This window comes from Pogoniulus pusillus, chromosome 35, assembly GCF_015220805.1.
Source record: "Pogoniulus pusillus isolate bPogPus1 chromosome 35, bPogPus1.pri, whole genome shotgun sequence".
Taxonomy (NCBI): domain Eukaryota; kingdom Metazoa; phylum Chordata; class Aves; order Piciformes; family Lybiidae; genus Pogoniulus; species Pogoniulus pusillus.
The window spans coordinates 3,549,638-3,560,627 of record NC_087298.1 but is presented as its reverse complement, the minus strand read 5'-3'; the positions used below and the strand labels follow the sequence as shown (position 1 = coordinate 3,560,627).

Here is a 10,990-nt window from a genome sequence, read left to right as displayed (position 1 = left end):
AGAGCCTTCTCTTCTCTAGCCCGAATAGTCCCAATTCTCTCAACCTATCTCCATAGCAGAGGTGCTTCAGACAAGCTCAGGTCTCACATCAGCACTTGGAGCCCTGCCCTGCTTCTCCTGAGCTCCTGCAGTGCTGGGTGCTGTGCTCTACAGAAAGCAGAGCTTTGAGTAGCCAGGTGCAAGCTGAAAGCACCTCTGACCAGAATTTGCTGCTTACAAGGGGGCTGAGCTATTCTGAGAGCCCAGGCCAGATCATGGGTTTCAAATACCAGAAGATCTGTCCCTGAGCTCCTAAATCCAGTTTGTGGGCTCATCACAAATGGAGCTGAGCCATTCTTGGAAGGAAAACTTGGCAAGAGCAGGCTTTCTCCACTCTATCAGTAGAAACCACATGCAAAGCTCAGGCCAACAAATGTAGATTGGGGCATAATTCAAACCTGCAGCAGCCTCTCCCCATGGCTGAGGGAAGTGGTGATACTGGGGAGCAGCCAGAGCTAACTGCACAGGAACAGGATCCACACCGAAAGCCACCTCCCAAGTTGCTCTCCAGGTTACACACCTGGATGGGAGCTGAACACCAGCCTGAAACCTGAGAATCCCAGCATGGTGTGGCATGGAAGGGACCTCTGGAGATCACTCAGTCATAGAATCATAGAATCAAGCAGGTTGGAAGAGACCTCCAAGATCATCCAGTCCAACCTATCCCCCTCTGCTAAAGTAGGGGCACCCACAGCAGCTTGCCCAGGATTGCAATGCCCAAATGGGTTTGGGATCTCTCCAGAGGAGGAGACTCCACAGCCTCTCTGAGCAGCCTGCTCCAGGGCTGCAGCACACTCACACTAAAGAAATTTCTCCTCCTCCTCCTCCTCACATAGTACCTCCTAGGTTCCAGTTTATGCCTTTTGCCCCTTGTCTGGCCCCATCCTTTTGCACCCCCCTGCCCCCTTTAGCTCTCGGTGGGCACTGATCAGATCCCCTTGTCCAGGCTCAGCAGCACCAGGGCTCTCAGCCTTTCCTCCTCACAGCAATGCCCCAGGCCCCTCAGCATCTTTGTGGCCCTCTCATGGCTTGTGCCAAAGAGCTGTCTCCTGCAGCCCTCCTGACAGCAGAAAGCTCTGCTGCCTTGATACCATCAGTGGCTGTGAGCAACCTTCCCCTCAGCAGGACAAGGCACAAGGAGAGGAGCTCAGATCTCCTCTGCCAGCAGCACTGCATCAGTGCAGTCTTGTTGAGGTCAGCAGTTGTTCTCCTTCTATTTATACTCAAGTGAGAAGAAAAACCAGACCTGAGCTATTCTTTTTCAAAGGCCTCTGCTAACAAGAGCTCTCTTCCAGCAGCTGATTTACTGCCCCTCTGAGTCTCCAGAGTCAAATCTGTTGATCTAAAAGTCTTTCCCTTCACCTCCAATCCTCAATGACCCTTGCTGTTCTCTGGCAGCCAGGCTGAACTTGCTCTTGGTTGCCCACACCAATAAATCACACATTATCTGGCCTTGCATTGGGTAAAAGTTCTGGATAATGATGCATGAGGTAGAAGAGGACTCAGCTGAGGCTTAGCAAAACTGATTGGAGCAGAAAAAGTAGCCAAGATGGATTTTTGCCATTAAAACCCAACTGGTGTGATGTAGGATATGGGTGGGAGGAGAAGCACCAAGTAAAACCATGAACCATTTGTGGAGCCTCACACTGTGGAAGGAACCATGAAGGGGAAGAAGAGCCTGTTAAGTGTTTGCTGCAAATAGGCACAAGGAGGAGCATGGAGGAGCTCCTGTACCAGTGTGTGGGTACCTCGTTGGGAGCAAGCAGAGAGCTGAGATGTTCTCCTCACCCAGGAGACCTCGGGCAGTGCCAGAGGTGCTGAGATGCGCACAGCAGGACAATCTCTCCCCCAGGGCCTCTTGCCACCTGCCTTTTCTCTTTAGCTTAGCACCATCTAGAGGGATGCATCTGCAAACCCAAGGCGTCAGCCCTGCAGAGGCAGAATGATAGAATCAAGCAGGCTGGCAGAGAGCTCCAAGCTCAGACAGTCCAACCTAGCACCCAGCCCTGCCCAACCAACCAGACCATGGCACTAAGTGCCCCAGCCAGGATTAGCTTCAATGCCTCCAGGGATGGTGACTCCACCACCACCTCCCTGGGCAGCCCATTCCAATGCCAATCACTCTCTCTGACAACAACTTCCTCCTAACATCCAGCCTAGACCTCCCCTGGCACAACTTGAGGCTGTGTCCCCTTCTTCTGGTGCTGTGTGCCTGGCAGCACAGCCCAACCCCACCTGGCTACAGCCTCCCTTCAGGTAGTTGCAGACAGCAATGAGCTCTGCCCTGAGCCTCCTCTGCTGCAGGCTGCACCCCCCCAGCTCCCTCAGCCTCTCCTCACAGGGCTGTGCTCCAGGCCCCTCCCCAGCATCGTTGCCCTTCTCTGGACCCCTTCCAGTAACACCCAACACTTTGGGTCTGGAGCAGGGGGAAGCCAAACAACTGGTAGCAAAGCCTGGAAAGAGCAGTTTAGTCCCTCCAGCCACCTTCAGTGCCTGAAGAACAGGGCTGTGCTGCAACCATTCCCTTTGTCTTGGTAAGCTCTCCTGTGAAATGGAAAGCTGGGTCCTCTGGAGAGGACTGGAGGTCAGGAGGGGTTAGCAGAAAAGGTCTGCCCAGGGTTTGGGATATTCACCTTCAATTTTGTTCTCTCCTTTAAACACCTAGAGATCTTGCACCACCTAGAAGCTGATGTGATGGCTTAGAGCCAAGGTCAGCTTCCATGTCCCTGTAGGTCTTCACCCTTCACTAACAGCACACAGCAACCTGACAAGACTCAGCTGAACTGAAGGACTCTGTGCTGCACTTCACAGCTTTCAGTGCATCAGAGATTACTCAAATCTGCCAACATGAAACACCAGGACAAGACCAAGGGTGGGTTGGAGAGGTGTTAGCTCCTCCCTGCCTCACACATTGATCCTGCATTTTCTTCTGCAGCAGACCAGGCTGCTGACTTGCAGGGCACGAGTTGCAATATCTGGGCTCCAGCAGCCACATCTTTGGCCAACCTGACAACATCCCAAGGCAAGGCCATCAAAACCAAACTCTGACCTGCCTGAATCACTGAGTGCTTGGTCAGGAGACAGGAGGCACATTGGCCTGGCCAAAGGGCAGAGCAAAAGCTGTCAGAATTCACCTGACTTTGAGATTAAGGAGTGCAAACCAAGCACAAACATCAGCAAGGTTAACAAGGGATGCACAAGCCCTACATTTCCTTAGAGACCCTGAGGACAAAAACCAAGCAGTGCTTTGGAGGTGACATGGGGGAAAGGATGCCAGGGATGTCACCCTTACCTTCTCCTGCATACAACAGGATGAGTAGCAGAGGGTTTGAAGGTCTGGCTGGGGAGGGAAGGGCATTATTCTCCCTACAGTATACAGACAGCAGCAGGAAAACGGAGGAAATGTCCCTTCCTCACCCCTGCTCCACACGAGCAAGAAGCAGGCTGCAGGCATCCTCTCCTGCTCAGCTCAGAAACCACAGCGCAGGATCTGTTCCCCCAAACCCAGGTCCTCCATCAGCCCTGAAGCACAACCATCAGCTCCTCCAGCCAACCCTCCAGCACGCTTGGCTCCAACCTCAGATCATCTGAGCGCTTTCTCCTGCCCAGCAGCTGCTGGGATCCCATGGCAGGCACACACAGCCCAGCCTGGAGGCCGATCCTGCCTCCCAGCATGTGACTGGGTGTTACTGGAGCAACAACCCCGCGGGAGCCAGCCGCGGAAGGAGGAAGCTGGGCTGGGAAGAAGCGAAACCACCACGGAGCTGGCTGCGGGAGGAGGGAGAGGCAGAGGCAGGCTGGCTGGAGAGGAGAACCTTGCTGAGCCCCAGAGGAAATGGTTTAATTGTCGACGGTAAGGAGACCTCTCGTTGGAAGCAGGAGAGCTTGGAGGGGGTTCTGCCAGGGGAATGCGCTGCTGGTTTTATGGCCTTGGCTTGTGGGGCAGAAAGGCTGGAGCTGGAGCGGCTTCAAACACAGCACCAGACGCAGTGACTGCCTTCTAGCCCATGAAATCCACTCCTCCCCCCATCCCCTCTGCTCCTTCTGGCCATGTGCTGCGTGGATGCGGCACAAGCCCCAGCAGGTCCTGCTCTGCAGGGAGCCGCAGCTCAGCGGGAGCTCCTGTTCGGGGCTGCCTGGGGAGGGGGGTTTGGGGCAGCTGGTGCTGCCAGCAGGCAGGCGTTACCCTCCCCACCAGCCTGCCGCTCTGCGGCCGGGAAGATGAGGAGCCTGTGCAGCCAGGAGCAGCAGGAGCCGCCCCGGCCCGGCGCAGGCAGCGCCCACCGCAGGCAGTGCCCACGGCAGGCAGTGCCCGGCGCAGGCAGTGCCCGGCGCAGGCAGTGCCCACCGCAGGCAGTGCCCACGGCAGGCAGTGCCCACGGCAGGCAGTGCCCACCGCAGGCAGTGCCCGGCGCAGGCAGTGCCCACCGCAGGCAGTGCCCGTCGCAGGCAGTGCCCGCCGCAGGCAGTGCCCGCCGCAGGCAGTGCCCCGCGCAGGCAGTGCCCACCGCAGGCAGCGCCCACCGCAGGCAGCGCCCACCGCAGGCAGTGCCCCGCGCAGGCAGTGCCCACCGTAGGCAGTGCCCACCGCAGGCAGTACCCACCGTAGGCAGTGCCCACCGCAGGCAGTGCCCGCCGCAGGCAGTGCCCCGGCGCAGGCAGTGCCCACCGTACGCAGTGCCCACCGCAGGCAGTGCCCACCGTAGGCAGTGCCCACCGCAGGCAGCGCCCGCCGCAGGCAGCGCCCACCGCAGGCAGTGCCCCGCGCAGGCAGTGCCCGCCGCAGGCAGTGCCCGCCGTAGGCAGTGCCCGCCGCAGGCAGTGCCCACCGCAGGCAGCGCCCACCGCAGGCAGTGCCCGGCGCAGGCAGTGCCCGGCGCAGGCAGTGCCCACCGCAGGCAGTGCCCACCGCCACCAGCCAAGTGAGCCTGCGGCTCGCTGCGGGCTGCCACATCCACACTCCTGGGCCCTGGCCGTGCTGGGCATGCAGGGCCCGGGGTTTGCCTGGCCTTACCAGCTGCTGCTGTGACCTGCTACCAGCTTGCGGGGGAGATGCTCTGCCTCCCCAGACCCCCCTGCCCGTGCCCCAGTGACCGCAGCCTGCCTCGCAGCCAGGCACTGTGTCTGGGGAGGAACCAGAACAGGCAGAAGTTGCCCAAGTTTCCGTCTAACCCTGCTTTCTCTTCCCTGGCTGTGCTGTGCCATGGCTGCATCCCAGCCCCTGACAGGCAGGACGAGCGAAGAGCAGCTTTGGGAGGGAGGGCAGAATTCCTCGGGGGGAGCAGGCAGAGGGGGGGTGAGTGGCTGTGACCTGCTGAAGCTTCTCTTCCCCAGAGCTACCTCTCCCTGGGGCAGTGGAGCTTATGCCAGGCACCCTGCTAAATGCCCAAATGCAGCCCCACGCACCCAGCTGGCACAGAGCTTTCTTTCCTGGCTGCCAATCCTCCCCCAGCCCCTTCCTGGCCCATTTAAAGCTCACCAATCGCTGTGGCTTTGCAGGTCCCTCAGGCAATGCTCTGGCGAGCAGCTGCTCCTCCTGGCCACCCCCATCTCAGCACATACCCACCAAGGACTTCCCTGGCTCCTTGTCCCTTCCCCAAGCTCCTGGTGCGGAGGTCTCACCAGGGAGCTGCCGCTGTATCCCCCAGCCATGTGCTCAGGCGTTAGAGCTCAAACAGAAATCATTGCTTCCAGCAGCAGGCAGAGGAATTTCAGCCTGGGAGGATCTGCCCCACCGATAGCAGTTTCAGTGCTGTACCTGAGTCACTCCTGATTGCTCCTGTGCAAACCTGCCCAAGCTGCACCCCAGCACGTTCCCAGGCAGCTGCTGCAGGGGTCAGATGTATCCCATGGTCTCCTGCCTCTTCCAGAAGCTCAGGGCTGTTGCCAGAGACTTGCAGGGAAGATGTAGGGCTGGGCTGTTGCCTTTCTGCTCCTTCCATCTGCTGTGTGTAAGGAAAAAGGGAACCATAGGCCTTGGGGGTGCCATAAAATCTGCTGCAGGTCACCTTTCTCCTCGGGTAACATCATCTGGGTTCTTATTGGGGTGAGGGAAGGGAGATGTTGCTCTTCCTTAGTGATCTCCATTAAGTGCCAATGAAGGGAAAGCAGAACATCATCATCTGGGCTGCAACAAGGCTCTGTGGACCCCAGGACAGGAAGATCAGGGCAAGCACTTGGGTGTGCTGGTGAGAGCAACCACGTTCCTCTGAGCACTGGAAGACCTCAAGCTCCTTCTCTGCAGTTAATTGCTGAGTGTTTAATTGCATCAGGGAGCTGCCCAGTGGTAGCAGCAGAGGGTCTGACCCTGTGCACGTCTGTCAAGTTGGCCACAACTTATTTGTCAGCTGCTGTGGGCACAGGGGCTCCACCGGTATGAAAGCAGTGGTGGGCTGCACCTCTCCTTGGCATGGAGGAGCCCACAGCAGGGAGCTCAGGGGCACCCCAGGGCAAGCTGGCCTGGGACAAGGCACCAGGAGCACACAGCTCAGCAGAGCACAGAGCTGGCTGGCAAATGGGGGTGGTCTGGAGGCACCGGTGGTGTCCAGGTCACAGTTTGGAGGCTGCAGATCCTTCATCCCTCCTTGCAGCAAGCTGGGCTCTGCTGGGGAGCTCTCTGGGGCACTTGGTGCCATGGTCTGGCCTTGAGCTCTGTGGTAAAGGGTTGGACTTGATGATCTGTGAGGTCTCTTCCAACCCTGATGATACTGTGATAAACCTGGCCTGGTGCCCTCAGCCTTACCTAGCGTAAGGTGCTCTTCCCACCAGCAGGTTTCCTGAGCGCCTTGCCCAGCCTGCTCCCTTCAGCAACCACTTTTCCTGCTGGCTAATCCTAAATCCTCCTCTTCTCTCTGCTGTTTTTGCATCTGTGTCCTGGAGTCCTGTATACCCAACAATTCCTCTCCCTCTGCCGTTGGAATGGGGGAGGAAAAGGCACGAAAAGACCTGATCCCCCCTGCCCCTGCCCTGCAGGCATGAAGGGGGCAGTGAGACACTTAGTGCCATGGTCTAGTTGACTGGCTAGGGCTGGGGGATAGGTTGGACTGGATGAGCTTGGAGGTCTCTTCCAGCCTGCTTGATTCTATGATTCTATGATTCTAAGAATGGAATGGAAAGGCCCCTCCAGCACCAGGGCTGCCCACGCAGTGCCCACGCTGGAATCGGGCTGGGATCTGCAGTGTGCTTCGTGCCCAGGCAGTGCTAACTCTGCTCTGTGTCTAGACAGGGTATCAATATCGGGGGGCTGCCCGCCTTGGGGTGCCTGCCTTAGAGCTCTCCCCCCTCTCGCCTGCATAGCTGCTGCAGCAGGAGCCCCTGGCGCTCTGCCCCGAAGGAGCTTCCTACCTTAAGCATCCTTTGTGCAGGCTCAGTAAGCCTTAACGACCCTCGGATGGGCTCTGAAAGAGAGCCAGGGGACAAGCAGCTGGAGGGGACAAGCAGCTGGAGGGGACAAGCAGGTGGAGGGGACAAGCAGGTGGAGGGGACAAGCAGCTGGAGGGGACAAGCAGCTGGAGCGCCCTTCTTTCAGCCAGCCACTAGCAATGTTCTTACACTGATAGGACTGGAAGAGAATGCCATGGCAGGTTAATCAGGATGGACCTTACACACTGTCACTCCTCAAAATTATGGGACTTGGAAAAAGCCTGGATGAGGCACTTAGTGCCATAGTCTGGTTGATTGGATAGGGCTGGGGGATAGGTTGGACTGGATGAGCCTGGAGGTCTATTCCAACCTGGTTGATTCTATGATTCTATGACTGTGTATTGTTTGGTCTTAAATGTGATGCAAGATATGTATTCCATATAACTCACAAGTAACAGGTATTCTTTTTGTGTTTGTCTATTTTCCTTAGCTACTAGCTGCATTATGGTCAGTAGATGGCAAAGCAATCACAGTATCACAGTATCCCAGTATCATCAGGGTTGGAAGTGACCTCACAGATCATCAAGTCCAACCCTTTAGCACAGAGCTCAAGGCCAGACCATGGCACCAAGTGCCACGTCCAGTCCTGCCTTGAACAGCTCCAGGGACGGCGACTCCACCACCTCCCCGGGCAGCCCATTCCAGTGTCCAATGACTCTCTCAGGGAAGAACTTTCTCCTCACCTCCAGCCTAAATCTCCCCTGGCACAGCCTGAGGCTGTGTCCTCTCCTTCTGGTGCTGGCCACCTGAGAGAAGAGAGCAACCTCCTCCTGGCCACAACCTCCCCTCAGGTAGTTGCAGACAGCAATAAGGTCTGCCCTGAGCCTCCTCTTCTCCAGGCTAACCAATCCCAGCTCCCTCAGCCTCTCCTCGTAGGGCTGTGCTCAAGGCCTCTCCCCAGCCTCGTTGCCCTTCTCTGGACACGCTCAAGCATCTCAATGTCCCTCCTAAACTGGGGGGCTCAGAACTGAACACAGCACTCAAGGTGTGGTCTAACCAGTGCAGAGTACAGGGGCAGAATGACCTCCCTGCTCCTGCTGGCCACACCATTCCTGATGCAGGCCAGGATGCCACTGGCTCTCTTGGCCACCTGGGCACACTGCTGGCTCATGTTCAGGCAGGTATCAATCAGCACCCCCAGATCCCTCTCTGTCTGGCTGCTCTCAGCCACTCTGACCCCAGCCTGTATCTCTGCATGGGGTTGCTGTGGCCAAAGTGCAGCACCCTGCACTTGGAGCTATTGAACTCCATCCCCTTGGACTCTGCCCATCATGAAAATAAGAACCTATTAACAAGTCACCATCCCTGGAGGTGTTGAAAAAGCCTGGCTGAGGTACTTAGTGCCTTGGTCTAGTTGATTGGATAGGGCTAGGGGATAGTTTGGACTCAATGAGCCTGGAGGTCTGTTCCAACCTGGTTGATTCTATGATTCTATGACTGTGCATTGTTTGGTCTTAAATGTGATGCAAGATATGTATTACATATAATTCCCAAGTAATAGGTATTCTTTATGCATTTATTTTTCTTAGCTACTAGCTGCATTATGGTCAGTAGATGGCAAAGCAGTCATTTAACCTTAAAGATTTGTCATGAAAATAAGAACCTATTAAAGAGTCACCATCCCTGGAGGTGTTCAAAAAGCCTGGATGAGGCACTTAGTGCCATGGTCTGGTTGATTGGATAGGGCTGGGGGATAGGTTGGACTGGGTGATCTTGGAGGTCTCTTCCAACCTGGTTGATTCTATTAACTTTGGCTCAGCCTTATTAATAGAAGGGGATGCTATGTTTAATAGCTCAGCCTTTTCCAACTCCTGACTTCCCAAAGAGTCAAATTACCTATGGTATCCTTGTAGATCTTCTCAAGCTAACTGAATCTTCTAATTAAAAGCTGAATTAATTTCTGTGTCTACTTTTGAGGGCAGTTTTTTGGGGAAAATAAAATCACTCTATTTTTCTATCCAATTCCTGACTCAGCCATGTTAATTCCCTGCCTCCACAACAGTTTGCAGATGTAAAGGTATCAGCAGCTCCCCAAGCAAGAGCCTCACTTCCTGGGAGCATCAATCCCATCCAACACCAGCCCTGCAAGTGCTGAGGGTAAAAGCCCTTCTGCTCCTGCCCTGAAGGCCACAAGCTTGCTTCCCACTGGCAACCCAAACATCAGCAAATCCCTCCTCAAGACAGAAGGATGATGAAAGAATATCTTCACTGATCTCACGTTACCAGGACTTTTTGGATGGCAGAAGAACAGGAAATTGCCAGCATGCACTTTTGGGGCATGGAGCACCAGGGCAAGAGCAATGAGCTGTTGCCTGCCAGTAGTAAAGCTGCTGTGAAATCAGTTGGTGCTCCCAAAGATACTGGTGTGGGTTCCCATGAAGGCAAAATCAGCTCCTGGGCTGGAGGAAGGAACCTTAGAGCTTAGGTCTGTGGAAATCATCCTTCCCCACCCCGTGCAGCTGTCCTTGCCTGCACGCTGCTGGGACACGCAGCACCCACAGGGCAGACTCCAGCAAACCCCACATGGTCACAGAGAGCAATGACAGCAAAGCCACAAACTCTGCACCAGCAGGGAGGAATCTGCTCGACCCCTTCCTGTGGCAGCCCAGGCTGGGCCAGAAATAAAGGCTGATGGAAGAGACTGGCTGGGAGCAGGGTGGTTTTCCTCCTGGATGGGGTTTGCTGCCAGAGGGTGTTTGAACAGGCTGATGCTGCCTTGAGCTTGCTGCTGAGGTTCACCTTGCTGCTCTTGGAGGAAGGGGTGGAACTTGTCCCATCGTTGCTTGTGATAGACAGGGAGGGAGCAGTCATCCTGCAGCCCTAAGGGCAGCTGGCTGTGAGCTGAGTCTCCAGGCCTCAGCCTCTGGCTGCCATCCTGAGCAAAGCTTTGGCCTTTGGGACCAAAACTCTTCTGGCAAAGAATCATGTGAGGAGGAGATGCTTGGTGACAGAATGGGATGCACACAGCCAAGGAACATGCACAAACTAGTGACCTTAACTTTAACCTCTTCCTGGCTGGCTGTGTCCCATGCTGAGCTGCCTTCTGGTGGGAGAGGCAAAAGCCCTGCTTGGGGGGGGCTGCAGGAGATGGGGAGGGAGGAAGGGCTGGAAGGTGATGAGCAGACATAAACTCTCCTGTGCACACAGCAAGGCTGGAAAACACAGGCTTAGAATTCTTTATTCTGACATCTGCCACTGCCTAACTGGTTAGGGGGTCAGGCAAAGAGCAGTGCCTGCAGTCACCTGGATTTCATGGGGACAGAGGGGGACACCAGCAGCTGCTGAGCCATGCAGCAGTTCTGCATAGGCACCACCTGAGCACACCACCTCTTGAAGGCTTACAGTGTAGCATTGCCCATTGCCCCATGGGCTCCACACAAAATCTCCTCCTCACACCTGGCTCCTCTCACCCAGTGTGTCCTCATGCAGTGGGGAGAAAGGAGGAAAGGAAAACCAAAGATCAGCCTGTCCCAAAGGGAGTCTGAAAAGAGCACTGCTCCAGGATGCCTTACAGAGGATGGCAGAACCA

The 10,990-nt window shown here is 55.9% G+C and overlaps 1 long non-coding RNA gene across 1 annotated transcript; it reads left to right on the top strand.

The window, feature by feature from the left end:
- The first annotated feature begins 3,766 nt into the window (after nt 1-3,766).
- Nucleotides 3,767-10,102, top strand: LOC135190084 (uncharacterized). The gene is made up of 2 exons (XR_010308422.1): nt 3,767-3,892; nt 9,464-10,102. It is a non-coding gene; the product is annotated as an uncharacterized LOC135190084 (long non-coding RNA).
- Nucleotides 10,103-10,990: the final 888 nt, after the last annotated feature.